Raw genomic sequence first — 21,133 nt, 5'->3', positions numbered from 1 at the left:
CTTCTGCCCTCAGAGTAGGCATGTTCATGAACTTGGAAGACTCATTACTGTTAAAATGTTAATTCTCCCTGATTGATCTATGAATACAATCTCAGTGACAATTCCAGGATTTATTTTAAAATTTGACAGTTCAATTCTAAAATGTAAATGGGAAATTAAAGGATCTAGAACAGCCAGCACAGTTTTGAAAGAGAGCTACTAGTGAGCATTCACACTACCTCATTTCCAGACTTACTCTGAAGTTGTAGTAATCATGATACAGATACAGTTATATTTGTGTAAGGATAAACAGGCAGATGAATGGAATAAAACAGAGTTCAGAAATAGATCCGTACATATATGGTCAACTGAGTTACACAAATGCTCTGAGGAAATTCAACTGAGTAATGATGGTCTTTTCAACATACAGTACTAGAAAAATTACACATCCATATATAAATCAAATATACACATAAATGTAAAAACTAAAATTATAAATCGTATAGAAGAATCTAGAAGAGAAAATCTCACTTAATTTGTGTTAGGCACAGATTTCTCAGATGCCAAAAGAGCATGAATGTTAAAATAAACATTAATAAATGGACTGCATTAATACTAAAAATGTCTACTCTTTGAAAGACATTAAAGATATTTAAAAAACATGCCACTTCTAGGAGAACATATTTGAAAACCGCATAACTGATAAAAGATTAGTATCCAGAAAATATTTTAAACAGCCCTCTCAATTCAATAATAATAAACAAATAACCCAATAAAAAGAAAGGCGGTAAAAGATTTGAATAAACTCTTTAAGAAAATGGAGTTATACATAGTAAATAAACATATGAAAAGATGCACAATATCATTTGTCATTAGCATAATGCAAATTGAAACCACTTGAGATGCCACTACACGCCTATTAGAATGACTTGAAAAAATAAAATTGACAATACCAAGTGCTAATAATGATTGGAAGCAACTGAAACTCTCATACATTGCTAGTGAGCATGAAAAATGCTAGAGCCACTTAGAAAAACATTTTGGTGTTTTCTTTTAAAATTAAACATACATTATCATTAAACTAAGCAATTGCCCTATTATTTAGCCAAAGGAAAATAGATATATCTCTCTTAATACCTCAAATGTAAGCACTTAGTAGATTTTTTCTTAATCACCCAAAACTCAAAAAAATCTAAATGTCCATCAACTTTTTATCAAATGGATAAACATTGTGGTACATCATACAAAAAAAAAAAAAAGGAACTACAAACTGATACATGTAAGTAGCATAGATATCGTAAAAGAATCATGCTAAAAGAAAGACCCCAGACAGAACAGGCTACATATTCTATGGTTCAATTTATGTGACATTATGGAAAAGACAAAATTATAGGGAGCAAAATCAGATCAGTGGTTTCCAGGGATTGGAGATGGGGGACATAGTAGCACAAAGAAAAGTTTTGAGGTGATAGGAATGTTTTACATCTTGATTGTAGTGGTTATTACACAAATTTATACATTTGTGAAAACTCATAGAACAGTATATCCTAAAATCCAAAGTGTGGGTTTTACTCTATGTAAATTATACCTTAAAAAATCTGATTTAAAACATTCTCACTCATATTAAAAAAATTGAATGTAAAATCATTTTTATTTATCAAATTGGCAAATATCCGAGCATTAGATGTCACCTTTGTTTGTTGCTGGTGATTAAAGAAAGCAGTGCTCTCATATTTAGTTGGTAAAGTGTAAATTGACATAATATTTATGTAGAAAAATTTGGCTATAACTATTATAATTTATATACCACTTGACCCCTCAAATCTCCTTCTAGGAACTTTTACTAGAAATACAGTTTTACATATACACAAATATTTATTACAGTAATACTCATTGCAGTATATTTGTAAGTTTAAAACAACTTAAATGTCTGTTAGTAAAAGACTGAAAAAAATTATGGGGTGTTCATGCAACTGGATACATACTATGTGGCTGTTTAAAAAAAATAGGTATTTTACAGATATGAGTGGGAACTTGACACAGTAAATAGAAAAAAGGCAAGGGCCAGATAACTGACAATAATATGCTAAAATGTATGATTCAAAGTATATATGTAGGTGCCCCTATGCATGGAATGTCTCTGGAAGTGTACACAAGTGACTATTACAGCATTAGTATATGATGAGTGTGAACTGGAAGATGAGGGACACATGTGGAAACAAAATGTATGTTTCATGGTTTATCATCTCATGATCTTGTTATGGCTTTATTTTGTGTTATTTGCATATACTTAAGACTATAGTGACTATTTTTAGGAAAAAAGAAAACAGAAATTAGAAATATTTAAGAACAGTGGCACCTTGAGCATGTCTGCTTCTCCCTCCCTCTTCTCAGCTTCCCTGTAGTGAGAATAAAAGCCAGAGCAGGTAAGTTGCAGATTCTAGGTCAGCGACTATCAGATTTAGTTCACTATCCAAATCCGGGAGTTCCTGCTCCTGGATGGCTGGGTGAGAGTCAAGGTAAAAGTGGCCAGTGGTAGGACTTGCCTTGCCTCTCTGCTTGCGTTGAAAGTCAACCAACTAATGAAACAAAATGCCTAGATAAACAAAACAAAAAAATGAAACCAAATCACCTTGAAGTGCCTCATTCTGTTCAGTGCCAGTTCTGTTAGAAATGGAGAGAATTACCGTGAGGCTGGGTGAGAGTTGCCACCTGCAGCCTGGGAATCTGGAAGCACAGATGCTCCCTCCTCATCCCTCAGCCCAGAAATTTGACTTTACTGTTTTTGTTTTGTGTTGCTTTTGTCACCATCAGCCTTCTAGAGCAGAGACTGCTGCACTTTCTTTCATTCTCTGGCTCCCATTTGAGAAACAGACTGACCCAGTGCTGAAGAAATGAAAAGTCCTAACAAGAAAAAGAAAAAGTCACTTATGAGTATTAAGGAATCAGAGGGAAGAAGACAAAACAAAGAGATTGAAGAGTTGGCTCTTACTGATTTTTGTTAAAGAAATCCTCTGTGAAATGTATGAAGTCTCTTAGGGAGAAGCAAATAGAGTACAAAATATTTTTTAACTCTAAGTTAGAATTTTTGAAGGAAAAATTCAATACATACACTGAAAAGGAAGATGGCCAAGGAAAATCTAGCCAGATAGATTCTACTATGTTGTAAGGAAAAGTAGTAACCTTGAATAAAGAAAGAACCTTGAAGAAATTGAATGAAAAATAAAAATACCCCCAACCAAACTCCCTCAAATTCAGATGGTTTGACAGGTGCCTTCTACCAAACTTTCAACATTCAAGATAACCCCTATACAATACATGTAATTTTGGAAAATAAAAATGGAAGAAAATGTTTCAAAGCCAATTTCTGAATAAAACAACTGCTTTCTAAAGCCAGATAAAGGTAGTATAAATAAAAGAGTTATAGGACCATTCACTTACAAAAATATTTTCTTTCCTTTAGAAATCTTAAATAAATTCAAACTAGAAACAACAGTGTAATGAAAATAATAATACATCATGATCAAGTAGAAGTGAGGATGACTTAATATCAGAAAATCTGTTGGTATAATCTACCTCAGTGATAGGCTGAAAGAGAAATAAATTATCTGATTATCTAAAATAATGGAGAAGACATATGATAAAGTCAAAAAGTAGTTATGATGAAGAAGTCTCGTATTAGAAATGGAAGGAAATTTCCTTACTTTGATAAAGCCTATCTAAACTAATAACTAAATATTATACTTTGGGGAAAATGTTAATATATTTGGCAAAAGGAAATGAATACATGGTATTACTTCTAGTTTATAAATGAAAAACTGAAAGCTCTGACTTAATAAATAAATAAAATAAGAACAAATAAGAATATGAGATATGAAAGGAGAGGGACAATACTTTTCCATGTCTGTGGATGAAATGAGCATTATCATAGAGTAGTCACATTACCAGAAAAAAATTAGAACGAGTAAAAAGTTGCAGCAAGTTTGCCAGATACAAGAGCAGCATAAAAGTCAATAATAGTCTTAGAAAATCACAGAATAAGATGAATGTTTATAAATAAACCAGCATTTGTTAATGAACCAGCAATTCTACCCTTGACTATAAACACAAAGTATATCAAAAATTGATCCATAAAGAGGTGTATCAAGGAGGACTAACACTTAAGTTATCCTTCATTAAGGAAAGGGATGCATACATGAACTGGTATAGAGCAGTCAGAAATAAAAAACTAGATGCACCTTAGGCATCATTAATAAATCTTAAAAAACATCCTATGGGCAAAGTAGTAAGAAGTAAACTTAGTTAAATGGCACAATATCATTTACATAAATTAAAATACATCTTTACAGATTTCCACTTTGGTAAAGGGTAGAGATATTCATGACAGAAAATGTTCCTGCCTCCCCCACCAAAAAAAAAAAATTGTTGAAAAGATCAGAATTCTCCTGAAGTAAGGGGAATAAGAATTGTTAATTTAAGATTCTAGGGTGTAGAGAACCACAGGGTTTTGAGCTGATAATTTGCAGCCACTTTTTTGCTAGTGGCATTCCTGATTCTGAGAGCCATCAAGAGGCTGAGAATCTTGGCTTTTTCCTAGGAGACAAGATCAGTTTGAAGTCATAGAAACAAGTAGAGTTTTGTTGTTGGTGGTGGTATTTTTATAGTCTTGCATGGCTGGAGTGATCAAATTGGACTTGAGAGTCATCAAACACATGAAGGATTTTTTTTGAAGGGATTTGCCTGTGTTTGAAGCTTTCTTGGGAGGGCTATGAAAACACAGACCCAACAAGTAGAATGGTGATTTGGCAGCTCTCTGTGCTGTGGAGACAAGGAGGAGAGTTCAGGGTGTACCTGGGAGAAGAGCACGGATAAACATACAAAGGAAGTGAAGAACCCTGGGGGATAAAGCCTTAAGAACAGTAATTTTCTGGTAAGTAGAAGGAGCTCAACCAAAATCCTGAAGTCAGCATTGATTACATAATGAGAAGAAGGGTGAATCCTCTCCGGAGAAAGATAAATGAGAGGGCATTTCTACAAGCTTTTTACTTGCTGCTAATCTATGATGTTAAGATACAGTTTACATGGTGAGGGGTCTGCCTGGTGTCAGGAAGGGGGTTTCTGGGGTGCCGATAATGTACTGCTTTTGGATATCTGAGCTTGTTATGTCTGAGCATTCACTTTGTGACATTTCATCAACATTTTCACTAAACATTATTGTGCTTTCACTTAAATATATTTTACTTCACTTAAAAACTTACTTAAAATTCACATACAGATAAAACAATTTTAGTTCCAATGATCCCTATGCCAAAGCAAATGTATTCCAGGACTTTGCAGTTAGGTGAAAACAGATTTTTGTTAGAACAATTATGCCGAGACATTTCTTAATGTTATCTTCCCATTTCTCAATTAACTCTATTAAGTTGTGTTATATTAATATACCTCTTGATTTAATTTGCTAATATTTCACTTGGATTTTTGCATCCATGTTTATAATCATTTTTGGTGATATCTTCATCAGGTTTTGGTGTTAAGGTTATGTGACTTCTTAAAAGAAGTTGGGGTATATTTCATTTTTCTAAGGGATCAGGGAAAAAATCTATATATTGTTCAAAATATCTGCTCTTTAAAGTTTGTTTAGAACTCCTAATAGATAAACTAAGCTAAGAGGCTAAGGAAATGCACTGTACTAAATTGTTCAGACCTAGTCAAATGCTCCATCCCTGGGCTCTACTTTACTTGCTAACACTGGAATTGAGAGTGAAGAAAGAGCTTAGGTCCCCAGAGGAAAGTAGAGCATAGTTACTAGTAGGGTGAAAAGATGCTTGAGGGCGAAATCAATAGCTGTCTGCCGAAAATAAGACTGCTTTCAATTTTTCAAAATTAGACAAAATATAGTTGACTGTTTTGGTTTGTTTTACTCTAATAATACCCCAATTATCCATTTCATTTTATGTACATAGGTATTCTAAATCACACAACTACTATTAACTCAAGTTCTTTTATTCTCATACAAAGAAATTTGGAGTAAAGCCTTTGATTCTAGATTTTTCTTCCCCAGTGTTAGTGGTTCTAGAATGTTCAACAACTTCAAACTACCCTCTTAGGATACCTGGTAGCCAGAATAATGTCCGATTTGTATGTCCACAGCCAAATCATTGAAACCTGTGAATCCCATGTTATCTTATAGGCAAAAGGGACTTTGCAGATGCGATTAAGAGTATAGATCTTGCAATGTGGTAATTATCCTGAATTATCCAGTGGCCCCAGTATAATCACATGAATCCTTAAAATCAAGAAACATTGCTATCTGGGTAAAAGAGATGAGACAGAAAAGAAGGAATGGAGATTCAAAGCATGAGAGGAACATGGTATTGCTGGCTTTGAAAATGGAGGAAGAAGGCCTTGAGCCAAGGGATGCAGCAACTTCTAGGCTCTGGGAAAGGTCCCAAGACAAGAGCCAGCAAGAAAATGGGGACCTTGGTCCTACAATCTTAAGGAACTGAATTCTGTTAACAATGTAATCAATCAGGAAATAAATACTACCCTTGAGCATCCAGGAGATGAATGAATGCAGCTTACAGACACCTCAATTGTAGCCCAGTGAGACCCGTAAGAGTTCTGACCTGCAGAGCTGAAAGATCATACATTTTTTCTTCAAGCTGCTAAATTTGTGCTAATTTGCAAAGGCAGCAGTAGAAAACTAATATGAGGTATTTCAGATGATAAATTCTATCAGGACTTTGTGCATCCCTTACAGTTATTACAATTCGGGTATCTTCTAGAGTGTTCTGATACTGATAATCTATTTGAGTAAGTGACTGCTGTGTTGTGTATTTAAAGAAGGTAGAAATCAATTCATTTCACAGGAACCAGGAAATTAAAATTTATGCAGAAAGAGTAACTTCTCAACTCATTCTTAGTGTCTAAATTGATGCTAGACTATGTAGAGTACCCTCAATTTTCATTCATTCAGCAATGAATGTAAAAGGTGAGGAAAAAGGTATTATGAAAAACAATGTTCTTTATTTTTATATCCAAAATTAATAGAAAAGTGTCTTTTCCATGTAAGTACAATGAATACTTTAATCATGTATTATTTTAATGTCAGCTGTAAAGCTGCCTAAATAACATTTGACTCTTAAGGAAAAGAAAAACAAGAAAAGGAAAGAAAGAAGGAAAAATTTTAAGTTCAGTACTTTTCATTTTGTATCACTAAAATCTTAAAAAGGAAGTTAACAGTTAATCAACACAAATTTAATGCTATCATTTTAAGTCTGACTAGGCAGTTATTTTAATGCCCGTCATTATCACAATATCTCTCTGTCAATATGAGGTCTGTAACAGGCAATACAACTCTCTCTAAATATGATGCTTCAAAGAGTGCCTGTATAGATTTAAATTTGGTGGCTCACAGTATTTAATAATGTGTTTCTTTTTGTATTTAACATGTGCTAAAAAGCACCATTCTTATAAAGGTCATTTATTTCTGGCTCTGTATATTTGACATCTTGTCAAGCTATTATTCATGCCTCACTCTGGTACATAACTCTACTACAGGTACTGCACTTAGTACACTAATGCCCTAGTGGTCTGAAACAGTTAATGGAGCTCGCTAAGCATCTAATTTAATACATGAGAGTGACTTGGGTACTGATGATGAGCTAGCTCAATATATATTATAGAGAATCAGTCATCTTGTGAAAGTAGTAGTTAAATACACTTTCACTGAGATTTTTGTTACAAGTGGGAAGGTTTAAAAGTGGTGATGAATTAAGAATTCCATTTAGAGTCAAGCTAAATATTTGGCTATAGGGCTAATGTCTAGGGTGTATTTAAACACCACAAGAGTGGATGTAGACGTAAGTAGGAATAATTCATGATGCATATTAGAAATCTAGCCCTGGAACAAATATGCATGAGCAGTCACACTATAAAATTGGAGCATAAAGAAGAAACTATAAAAATAACCAGATTGTGGGGGAAGATGGACAGTTAAAATAAGAGCCCTGGTTTGAATCAGAGATTTAAAATAACTTTAAAATGTTTTAGTTTGAGTGTCCTTTGACTAGTGGTTTCCAGGTTTTTAGGATAGGGACTGTCTGTTAGGATAATAGACAATTTTATTATCTCCTAAGATACACAATTATCTCCTGAAACAATGTATGATAGCAAAAAAAAAAAAAAAAAAAGCCATGTTTCTAAATGATTTTTTATGCTGTGTTAACTCCTGTGTATGTTGCATTGTTTATGTAATCAGCAGACCAGGCTGAGTGTACATGTGGTTTTGTAGAAATAATCTTGTGCTACCACAGAGGTCCAGGGCCATAGATTATGGACCACTTCTTTAAAGTGTCATTTCTTAAGAATATGAATTTCTTAAGACTGTAGATTGGGTTCCACAGTTGAAATTTCGAAGTTGAATCTGAAGTCCCTAAGCCCCTGATATGTAATAAATATTATTAGAAAGAACACACACACACACACACACACACACACACACACACACACATATCCCATCAACAGGAGAAGGTAACTAATATGTGTTTCTTACAACCCATTTACCAGGCACAGGGTGAAGAACTTCATATTAAATGTCACAAAAATCTTAAGAATCATGTTGTTATTATTTTACACATACCAAAAAAATAAGCCAAAGAGATGTTAGTTAACTGACTTAAAGACAAGCAGATTTCAACCCCAGTGTATCTGTTCCCACATATTGTGTTCCTTTCACTAAATGATGATGCTTATATATAACGAAGTGTAACCAATATTATAAAATCAACATTAATATATTGGAAAATATTTTCTTATTTGCAAACACATGAAGTTTGAATTGGCAATGTAAGTAATATTTTCAGTAATTTGAGGCTTTTGACTTTTCTCATAGACTCCAAGACATGGAATACCTGATAATGAAAATATTCTCTCTTTTCTTTCTCGTAATTTATCTAACATTTTCCCATGTGCCACCAGGGATTACTTTACCCTTTTAAACTCCTTAAGTTAGGGACTAGTTTATCTTCATTTTACACATGTGGATTCAGAGGCATAAAAGATTAAATGACATCCCCTAAGTCTGTAAGTAGTAAGTGGCAGAACCCAGAATTTGAGCTTAGTCTAATTCTAGAGTCTATTAATTATTTACTCATGGCTTTAAGTAATCATATAGAATGATTGAGCAAATACCAAAAATATGCATAAGAGGATACCTGGAAAGCAATGGAAAGATCTGGTTTCCAGAAAATCCCATTCAACACCATCTGGCTAGGTGATTTAGGGCAACATAAATACTCTCATTGGATTGGAATTTTGCAATTCTCGAGTGATTTCATATATAACACTTAATTGTCAATTACTGAAGGTGTTAAAATAGTTATGGTTGTGTCCATTTTACAAACAAGTAAACTAAATCTAAAAGAGACAAACTTCACTTTAATAGGTGGTAGACTTTCTGTGTTGACAGGTTTTATTCCCACTCAAGTTGTCTGTCCAACAAGTAAGTTACACGAATCTTACTTTAGTCAGTTTATACTTTTTGAGATCTCTGGAGTTTGCACTTTTGGATTTGGGGATGTTTGAAGTAGAAAACTTCTGGCAGAATAGATTTAACAATATTTTGAGACACCGAGTTCCAAAGTAAAAGAAGAGGTAAAAATAATGGCTTAAGTGAAAAATATTAACTCAAGTCTCACCATCTCATGAGAATCTAGTCTTCAAGGCTAAATTTGGTAAAATAAAAGAGCTATGTATGTATGCATAAATACAGATATGATAAGAACAAAATCTCTATTAAGCTATGAGCTTTCACATATTTATTTTTCTCCTTTTCTAGCCAATTCCACACACACATACCTGCTGCCTAAGAAAAATTATTTACTTTTGGTGCAATGAGAGGTAAAAAGTATATGCCTGGAAAAAATAGAAACACTTGGAAAGAAAGGACTTGAGATGGGAGATAGCCATTGAGTTAGGGATGTGAGGAGAGAACAGTCTAGTAGATAAAGGAGAGGTTTTTAGATGCAGGAGAGGGAGGCAAGAAAGGAAGAGATATGAACAGCTGCTTTGAGAAGTAATGGAAGGAAGGAAGGGAGGGAGGGAGGGAAGGAAGGAAGGAAAGAAAAGAAAGGAAGCAAGGAAGGAAGAAAAGAAAAAGAAAGAAAGGAAGGGAGGGAGGGAAATAGTTCATAGTTGCTTAGGGAGTTGTGTGTGTGTGTGTTTATGTATGTGTATGCAAGGATTTTTTAAATTAAATTAAATTAAATTTTTTTATACAGCAGGTTCTTATTAGTTATCTAGTTTATACATATTAGTGTATATATATCAATCCCAATCTAAGGTTACAGTGTTTTGTATGAGTTTATGTGCTTTGATAACATTTGACAATTTTTGAACTTTCCTTACACCTAAACTTAGAAAGACTTGTTTTATCTGGGTTAAAAATAGAATGCATATGACAGCAACAGAAAATGTGTAAGTTCTTGTTTTCATTTGTTCTGTCATCAGAGTTTACTGCCCTCAGTGCCTTTGCTTTCCTATTGGGTGGTAGGAGAATTGCCATCTATTTCTTTCCCCAGTATACTGAGGAGATGAATTAATTCCTCTCAATTCAAAGTATATTGTTCTGCAATTAGAATATTGTTGCATATTCCTGTTCGGCTGAACAGTGCATCTTTTTCTGCAAGTATTGTTACACAAGATGCTAACCTGATTTCAGTCTCTAATGACAGAAAGACAGGGACACTACTTTGTCTCCTTTGGATAAGTAAGATGTAATATCTTGTGTATAGAGAACAAACTGACCTTGTGAATACTATAGTTAATTAAGTGAACACCATAATTGAATGCCAGTTTGCTCTAAATAATGGTCTGCCACCTTCTGAGATTCATCTAAGTGCAATTGAGACAGTCAATGTGTAGGTGTTTATGGGCTCAACATCAGGTCATTGCAGGTGTTCTATTAACAATTATTGCCTTTATTATCCTGCTTATGAAGGGTGTTAAGCTTTCTTGCTGGATGTGCATATTACTTAATATCACAGAAGGTATGCTGAGCATTGGTTTAAAAGTAACTTTGGGTTCAAGTGACCTGTGACAATTAAGTGATTGATTTTGAGAAGGATTCTGGAAAAATCCACACATCCTGCAATTTGCGGCATGAATCTCCTGGCATTTGCCATTAGCAATGTTTTTTACTGATGAAAATAGTGGATATTTATAACGTGTTTATTCGAAGGAACTTTTGCCAGAAATAGCTGCAGTTTTGTTCTATAAGATGTTTATCTATTAGCACTGGATAAGGATGAATAGTTTGTATTCTTTTGTTTAGGAAACCTGCTGCCTCTCCCTATAGAGTATACATCTTTACAGTCTACTTAGAGAAGAGAGTATATTTTCACTTTACTTAAAAGGTATTAAACTTTGCCTTGTTCAGATGGATTTTGTCACCAACCACATACAATATATTCTCAATCATATCAGAGGAAGATGATAGGAGGGAAACAGTTAATTGTTACATTTTGTGGAGTTAGATGGTCTAAGAATTTGTAGCAAATGTTCAGCTGTAGCCAGTTGGCACACAAACTGCACAGTTTCCATACAAATTACCCCAAACAGGAGCGCTGAAGTGCCACTTTGCGTTCCACATCCACTTGGAATTTGATATTTTCCATTGTTTTACAGAGAGCTGAAAGCAATGTCAGTGTATTTAAGTATAATGTGTGAATGGTGGGGGTGACAAAAAGATGTTCAAAATCCTTTGACCAATTTCTATCACATGATTTCCCAGCATTTCTATTACCCATTGTATTTTAATTAAAAAAATCAAAATGTCATCTGGCCTGGGGTGTTAGTCAGATTAGGCTAAGCCATTCTTAGCCAGCAAATAAGCCCTGGAATAGTAGTAGCCTAAGTTTATTTCTCCAGGGGAGCTCCCTTACAAGTGTTTTTTTTAAGATCTTACCTTGTGGTTTGATCTTAAGGGTCACAGTCATGGTTTGAACAAGATAGAGGGTAGATCAGGGGCTTTTCAGTGTCTTAGCCAAGAAGTGACACTTGTGACTTTTGTTTATACTCCATCGACTGGAACTAGTCACATTACCCTGACTAATTGTAAGCAGGGTAGAAATTTTTGTCTTCTGGGTATCCAGCAAGGAGAGGAGAAATGAATAATGATGAGAGTTGGTAATTGCTTCCACCCCCAGAAGGGCATCATTTCTCATTATGAGTAGATTCCAACATAATTGCCTGTAATTTTTACTTGTTGTTACCTAAGCTTATTGATCTTCTGAGCCTTTGAGCCGATAGAACAAAGTTGTGTAGAATTGGGACATCTTGGTTTTCTCATGAACTTCTTTAGGTTACTTCGATTTTGTTAATCCCTAGTTATTGAAAGATTGGTTCAGCCTCTAAAACTGCTTTGCTTTCAATATCGTGGGAAATAGGAGATGTGGACTGAACGTTTCTGGCAGAAAATTCACATGACAGATGATTTCAAATTATCACATGTATGAGGGGAAGGAACATATGTTTATCATCATTAACCACTAATATTTGATGAGCACTTACTGGTGTTTGTCATTTTAAGAAGCCTTAATGATGGTGTTAGGAGGTTTAGAAAAGCCTATATGCTGATTAAACATTGTTTTAGGCCAAGGATTCTTAACTTGGGTCCATGAAACCATGTAGAATACAGATGGCCTTTGGTGTAGTATATATGAAACCTTTAAATTGCATGAAAATTTTGTAGATGTATGTGTATGGTTTTTTTTCTTTGTTTTTTTTTTTTTCCTCTATTCTCAAACTGATCACTGGTCCAGAAGAGGTTTAGGAGAAGATCTTTATTTTGCCTTCACAGATACAGGAGAAACAGAGGGAACAGGATCTGAAGTAAGGAATTAGATTGTCTTGCAAATATCTTAGGTCAGCTTTTATGTCTGGTATTATGTTTCTTAAATAATTGTTTTTAAAATTAATATGTACTTAAGATATCATTTTGAAACTTAAGGGTGGGCATTCTCAATTGGACATCTAGGGTCTGAAAAGTACTCTCCTCAGTTGTGTTTTTAAACTCAATGATAAACTGTTTGCTTTTGGATTAAATGATCTTATCCACATTTTTATCCTGAGTAGCTGTCTTATTAACTTAGCAGCATTGCAGTTGTTCATGAATTTAATGAAATGAGGAAAAACGTATTCATTGATATTTTAGGTTGCTTTAGAACAAAGCATTTTAATGAAATTATTTTTGTATTTCTTTTAATATGAAAGAGTTCAACATTTTCTTTTAGCAATTCAGGAATAAAATATATGGAATGACCAGTAAGACTTTCCTATAGCATGAATAAGACAACATCTATGAATCTATAATAGTAAATTAGCTTTTGGGTCTTTTAAGAACACAGAAACTGGATTTAAAAAATACTATGACTGGTAGATAGGAATGAAGAATTTGAACACATTTTCTTTACCAGTGATTTTTTAAACTTTTTATCAGAACCTCTGTCCTTTAGTTCTTGCAACTTCATCTCAGTCTAGGATTAGTTTCCTGTGACCAAATCCTTTAAAGCATGGATAGGCTCAAATTTTAGAGTAACATCCATATTTTTGTCCCCAGTTTGCTACTTCTCTCTAAATCTTATCTTTTGCAAAGTAAGTATGGCAGTTAGAGCTGCCTTTTATTCGAAATGACTACTTTGTGTAAATCCACATCAGATCTACTAGAAGAAAAGAAAATACATTAGGAAACTGGTGGAGGAATAGACATATTTGTAAATAAATGCATATCTAGAAAATAATATTGAGACAAAGAAAAGAGAACTGAAAATAAAATTATTAATTTCCTTCCTTTCCTTCCTTCCTTCATCTTTTTCTTTTTTACTTTTACCACAATAGCTGTCTCCTGTAAATAAAATTGAGACCCTTATCAAATCTAAAGATGACAATATTTAGATGTGTATCTTCTGTAAGACAGGCTAGGCTTTATCAGAACACCTGTGTTGAAAGCCATGCCCAGAAGAAACATTTTCTAGTTTTATAAGTAGAAAACAAGAGGTGATGAAAAGATTATGTTTAAGTTTTTGGGTTTTTTTATTCCAAGATAGTCTGTGGTAGTTATTAACATTAAACTGCTATGTAATTTTGTCTCTCTCACTCTCTCTCTGTCTTGCTTTACTTTACTATCTGATATTGGACACAGCCTGAATGTATTCTTTTATAAATAGGAAGAATTGTAAGATTTCTTTCCAAATCAAGTAGCATAAATATAACTCACTCTCCTCAAAATGGAAATCTAAGATCCAAGGATCTTGCTGACATCAATTCTGTTGGATAATTTTGTCTCTTTCATTGTAATACAGATCTATAGAGCAGTGCACACATTTTTCAAATGCAGTAGATTCACAGGGGAATATAACAGTCAAAGCATGAAAATGTATCAGCTCATTTCTGATATTTCATGAGGTGATTTGGCTTGGCCCTACCGTATATAGCAGCTTAAAGCAAAAAACTGCTTCAAGCTAAATGAAGTGGCCCATACATATACCCTCCCCAGACACATACACACACTTGATTAATTTACCTTCTTTCCCTTACACCAGTTGTCTGTATGTGTTGCTTAACTGGTGTGCACAATGCTGTTGTCCCTAAATTGTTGACAAAAGTTTTTAATACAGCATTTCAAACATGAATAAGAGTGATGGTTTTGAGAATCCAAATAATGAACAGAAGAGAAAGGCTTAAGTAATGAGAATATTTAAATAATAAAACACTTTGAAAGAAAGAAATAGAGAATCAAGACTAAAGAAATCACATTGTTATATGAGACAAGGCTATAAAATAAATAAATTAGTAACAATGAAAGCTTCACACATCACAGTTATCTCCTTTAAGTGGAATTGAAAAACATTTGCAGTGAACTGAAATTAGCAACTATAAAACTGAGTATAAGAGGATGCTATTTTGTAGCATCTGTTCTCACTTGGCACTATAGGAGCAATTTCTTTACATAAGGAGGTAATTGTCCAAACAACAAATGCTAGATTTCTATTTTAAGCCAATGCATTAAAAATAAAAAAGAAAGAAAGAATAGAAAAATAGAACAATGAGCTACAATCATTCATCTTCAGAGTCAATATGATGTCCTTCTTTCCAACTTATCTCTTTCCACTTCAAAGAGCCACATTGTTTTCCCACACTCAATTCCACTGAGCAACTTACAAGACTTGTAAAGATAAAGCATCATATTTATTTTAGTGTTATGTATTAGAAATTTATGACATTTAAAACTTTGATTTTCTACTTATTTAAAATATTATTTATTGCACTATATATGTTCTAAGTTACCTGTATTTATATTTTCCATAGCTATTTGTTATTCACAAAACTTATAATGCAGAAATATATATATGTGTGTGTGGATATATATATATATATATATATATATATAATACTTGGGTGACCAACCCAATTAGATTTTCTGATAAAAATTAATATTCTTTTTTCTCTTTGGGAAGAAAAAAAAAATAAAAAATCATTTCTAACTTTTTAATGCATTTCCTTCATTGGATGATCAATTTCTTGTAAGAGAAAGATTAGATTCTGTTCCTTTTGTCACTATAGATACTTCTCAGCATAGTTCCTCATTAATTGTTCTTAAATGAAATTAAAGAGAATAAGACTTCTCAGAAGATAATTTTCTTCCCATTTCACAAACTGTAATTGTTGGTGTTTCTCAGAGGTGAACATTATTGGAGGCTCTCAGCAGCATCCCTGATTATTTACTTCTGGGCATCATTTGATCTTTTCATCTCTCATGATTCAATGACTGGTTATAAGTTGATGATTCACCCCCCTCCCCAATCTATAACTACAGTCAAGAATTCAACATGTTTGTAACTGAACTTCTTAACTATTTTCCAAATTATAATCATCATTTGCTTAATCCACATCTCTGGCAATATCTTGACTCTTCCCATTCTCTCAGTTCTCATGTACAAATTCTAATGGCTCTGCCTACCAGTCACATTTCAAATCCATCCATTTCTTTTCATCTCCTATGCTTCTACCTGGCTGTCTACTAACATCTTGTGAAATAAAATTCATATTTTATGGCAAGACAAGAAAAATTTAAACATAAAAATTATTGTCTGCCCTTTGGTCTCCTCTCTCCCCTCACTGTGCTTTGTGTATCTGCATCATGCATCGGCCAGACGTCTCCCACTGGCAGAAATACCTGGTCAGCTGTAAAGAGCACCATTCTCCTAGTATCAACAAGACAGCTGCTTAAAAGATAACATTCCTTTTTGATCTTGTAAGGGGTCACATAACCCACCATTATGATGCTTAGATCTGGATTATGTAAATTGTCAATAATACGTCATTTGACATACAGCCCTCTGTCTCAAAAAACTTATGTAACTGTGCCTTGGCTTCTAATGGGCAGAACAGTTCTCAGAGCTTTCTGAGATGCTCTTCCTGGGTTATAATTCTCAAATTTGGCTTGAGTAAAATTTTCCATTTCTTTCTTAGGCTGACTGATTAATTTTCATCAACAATCACTTAGTTAGGTTATTTCACTAGCATGTCCAAACTTGAAATAACTTTGTCTTTTCAATATAAAACAGGTTTGTTTGTTTTCTGTTAATCTCCCAGCTAGCATTTCTAATGATCACATGAGATAACCTACTGAGCCCTCTATTCAAAATGCTGGTGGCAGAATAGATGTTTCGAGGGACACTGTAAAACTTGACTGAAGTTACATTAGATGGCCAGAGGAGCAATAGGGAATACCACTTCCCCAGTGGGTAATGATGTGCTGATGCTCAAGTTTATTCACTTGTCTTCTTGAAGGTGAGCACTAATTGTGACAGAATCTTGCCCAGAAGTTAAATAAAACATGCTGACTGTGTTTGAACTCAGGTCACAGGGAAATCTGTTGAAATAGTAATCTTCCACTAGTAAGTTCCTCTGTACCCATGGCCTCCATTTCTAGCATACTCTTCTATATGTGAAATTCTTAATATAATAATTTAATATGATAAATATAAAATTAAATATAAAAATAAATGCTGGATTTCAGAGATAGCATAAAAATTTTTAAGTTCTCTGAGTTACACAAACAACTTAGAATTAAATACAATTATTTGAACCAATAAATATGGTGATTCTGGGAACACAGGGGCATTAGAACTCAGCTTTCATGAAAATGAAAATATAAATTAACTCAATAATAATATCTTAATATACACTATCATATCCTTATCACTATGGCAAAAATAAGGACCACCTCAGTAAGCAGGGGCAAGATAATGTATAAAGGTTAAGAGAAAAGGCAAATCAAATGGATGTATAAATTAAAGAATAAACCCTACATTGAATATTTCCAATCATAATATTTCCATTGATGATATTCCACATAATTGAAAATGATGCCTTCCACATCTATGACAGAAAAGCCCTTATATACTGGTATTTTGAGATTGCATTATTTTGAGATTGCATTATTAGGAATGGAAAACAGAAGTGGAAACTTTCCGGAGATAAGCAATGTGTCAGCATTTTGTAGGCTAATTGAAAACAACAAAAATTGAACTAAAAATACATGTTATAAAATAGCCTTGATCAAATCCAGATTTTGGATTTGTTTGGTTTCTACCAAGGAGAACGAATTTGATTCTGATAAATTGTATCCTCTTCTTTCTTTAGTAGTTGTCTTAGTCCATTATGGCTGCTCTAACAGAATACCATAGACTGCGAGGCTTTTAAACAACACAAATTTATTTCTTACAATTCTGGAGACTGGGAAGTTCAAGATTAAGACACCAGCATGGTTGCATTCTGTGAAGGCCCTCTTTCAGGCTGCAGACTACCAACGTCTCAGCGTGTCCTCACACAGTAGAAGGGGCTGGCAGAAATACTGGGGTCTCTTATAAGGGCATTAATTCCATTTATGAGGACTCCTTTCATGAGTTAAGCACCCCTCAAAGGCCCTACTTCCTTATATCATTACAGTCAGCATTAGGATTTCAACATACGAATTTGGTGAGACACAAACAGCATTTTACCCCTGGCTATGCAAAAGATCACGTGCCTTCTCACATCCAGAATACATTCATTACATCTGAATAACCCCAAAAGTCTTAACTCATTCCAGTCTCAACTCAAAAGTCTAAGTCCAAAGTCTTATTTAAATATCATCTAAATCATATATCGGTGAGACTCCAGGCATGAACCTGTGAAATCAAATAAATTCTGTGTGGGGAGGCAGGCATAAGGTAAACACTCCCATTCCAAAAGAGAGAAATAGGAAAGAAAGGGATGACAGGTCCTAAGCAAGTCCAAAACCCAACCAGGCAAACAACATTTAATCTTAAGTTTCATGAATAATCTTTAACTTGATGCTCTGCCTGCCAGGCCCACCGCGGGGTGGGGGTGGGGGTGTCCTGCCTTCTGGAAACACTGGGGTATTCCCCACCCCCATGGCTTTGTTGGGCACAGCCGACATGAGTCCCCAAGGCAGCTCATGTGGGTTGGAGTGACATGCCTGTGGCTCTTCCAGGCTGGACTCACACTGCAATGGTGCCTCTGCCCTCACGGTGCCCCTGGGAGTTGCCCTGTAGCACGGACTCTACAACAGTCACACCCTCACCGTAGCCTGCCCAGTGTGTTGCATGTTAGCAGCCCCAAGTGGCTCTTTTGTTCAAAATCTACGTGGGGGAAGCCATGCCCCTTTGGTTCTGCTGGGCGGGCCACTGGCCCTCACAGCTTTGGGGGGCATCAACTACCCCATGGCTTTGAGCGGGGTCATCTGGCCTGTTGAAACCCATGCAATGGCCCCACTATTGGAACTGAGGAGGCAACCCTTATGATCTCTGAATCACCTTTGGGGGTCCTTCTTCCCTCATCTTGAAGAATATTGCACATTCACAGCCAAATCACTCTATAGTCCCATCCTGTAAAGCCTAAGAAGTCCTTCAACTGTCTTTCATTCCTTCCTGTCTCCTTCCCCTTCAGTTCAAATTGGTTGTTTTCCTGTGGAGGGGCTGATGAAATCTGTGGTTCACACCCATGCTAATCTCCTTATCAGAATCCCTTGATCACACCCTTTTCAATGTGCTTTGTTCTCTTTTCAATGTGCTTTCTCATGTTTTCAACTTGGATAGGCTGAGAATTTTCCATGTATAAGTTCTGCTTCCCTCCTGATTAGCAATTCCAAGTCATTTCTCTCTTCTTGCATTTTACTATGAGCATTCAAGAGAAGCCAAGCCACACCTTCAACTCTGTTTAGAAATAGTTTCAGCCAAATATCCAATTTAATCATTAACAAGTTCTACCTTTCACAAAACTTTAGGACATGAACACAATTCGTTCAAGTTCTTGCTCTTACCAGGTTGGCATGCGTTGTATCAAATGGCTTCAACTGAGGAGGTCAACGGAAAACCCGGACCAGCAATCTCCGTCCTTGCGATAGCAGGCAAAGAATTGCCGACTATCACTTCAGGCTTAAGCGCAAAGCAAAGTTTATTAAGGCACAGCTACACTCTCAGAGGGAGAGCAGGCTGTTTCTGTGAAGTGAAACCAGCGCTCCTGTACAGGCTTAAAGGTGTTTATAAGGCACGTTCTGTGAGGAGGCGGGGGTGAATGACAGGATCATTATTTGATTGACAGTCCTGAGTTACATAACAAGTTCATTATCGCGCATGCCCTTACCCTTGCCTGCTGGGGCGGGGGCAAAACCACATGCAAATTTTATTATAATGATTGTATAATGAGGTTGGGTTTATTATAGGTTATACGCCTGTCCTGCCTGGGCATGCGCAGCCCAGGGACAGTCTCTCCTGTTACTGTGCTCCCTATTTATCAGGAAAAGTTGCCCACCACCTGACCACAGTTTTGCCCTTTCTGGATGGGGTCAGGGGAGGGTCCCCAGATGGTTGGGGTGTAACTTGACTACTCCTCCCCTTGTCTTTTCGCCACTGTCACCTCGTTGCTGCTAATGTCTGACTAACTACCTAACATATCCACTTTATAAGGATTGCCTTTCCTCCAATTTCCAATAACATGGTTTTCATTTCTGTCTAAGATCGCATCAGGGTGGCCTTTACCATCCATATTAGACATTAGGATTCCAAAGTAGGAATTTTAGGAGGATTCAAACATTCAGACCATAGCAGAAGTCATACCTTTTCTAGGCTTTTGCAATCACATACACACACACAAACACACAAACACACTACACACTCTTCATTCACCTAAAATCAAACAAAGAAACAAACTGTAAAAACCTTATTACCCCAAAACTGGTTTTACCTCTTGGTGAGTGTAGAACCAATAGACAAAACCAAGCCAAAGAGCCGGAGAAGGAAGGATTTATTACTTGCAGCAAGTAAGAAGAACACCAGGGATCTTTCCCAAAGCAGTGTCTCTTAGAACAGCAAAATTGGGGAAGTTTTAAGCTAAGGGTACATGCATATGCATGAAGGGGCTTGAGCAGAGGAGAATTCAACATAGAATTGGGGCAAAGGTCAACAGAGTCCAAGATTTAGTTGAGTGAAGTCAGGAGGGTCAGAAAAGGTCAGTATCTTCATCACTTAGGTTCCAATTGATCCAGGTGGTTGAGCGCTTCAGGTGAATCTCTACCATTGAAAGAGAACTGGGGGTCTTTACAACACATACATTATCTTTGCTATTGTTACTTCTCCTGTCTGATAACAATCATTTATTCCTACATTCTTTTGTTCCCTTAAGATCATTAGTTATTGAGACCTGTTCAGAGACAAGCATTGTGGCCAGGCTTAGATCACAAAATGACTTAGGTCAAAAATGGCTTCTCCTATGTCAAGAAAGCCATGCCTGGTTCTCTTTCTCTGAGGATCCCCTATCCGATCTGCTTACAACCTAACTTAAGCCTTTCTTCTGGCATCATGAAAGCAGGAAATGAGCCATCTCAAACTTGTTTTTCAGTGTGCATTTCCACAAGATTTTTTAAGCCGTATGTTTACCTCACGTTTCAATAGATCCTTCTTTATCCCTAATTCAGATTCATCCATTGACTTGACCATAAAAATCTATATCCAAAAATAAAGTGAGGAAGTTTATCAAGAGAGGCAAAAGGAGACATGTCTGATATATTTCTGATATGTTTCTTCAGATG

Source organism: Aethalodelphis obliquidens, unplaced genomic scaffold, assembly GCF_003676395.1.
Source record: "Aethalodelphis obliquidens isolate GAN/ISIS:26980383/991018 unplaced genomic scaffold, ASM367639v1 scaffold4, whole genome shotgun sequence".
NCBI classification, from domain to species: Eukaryota; Metazoa; Chordata; class Mammalia; order Artiodactyla; family Delphinidae; genus Aethalodelphis; species Aethalodelphis obliquidens.
The sequence above is the reverse complement of the archived record's forward strand: the minus strand, read 5'-3'. Positions refer to the sequence as shown.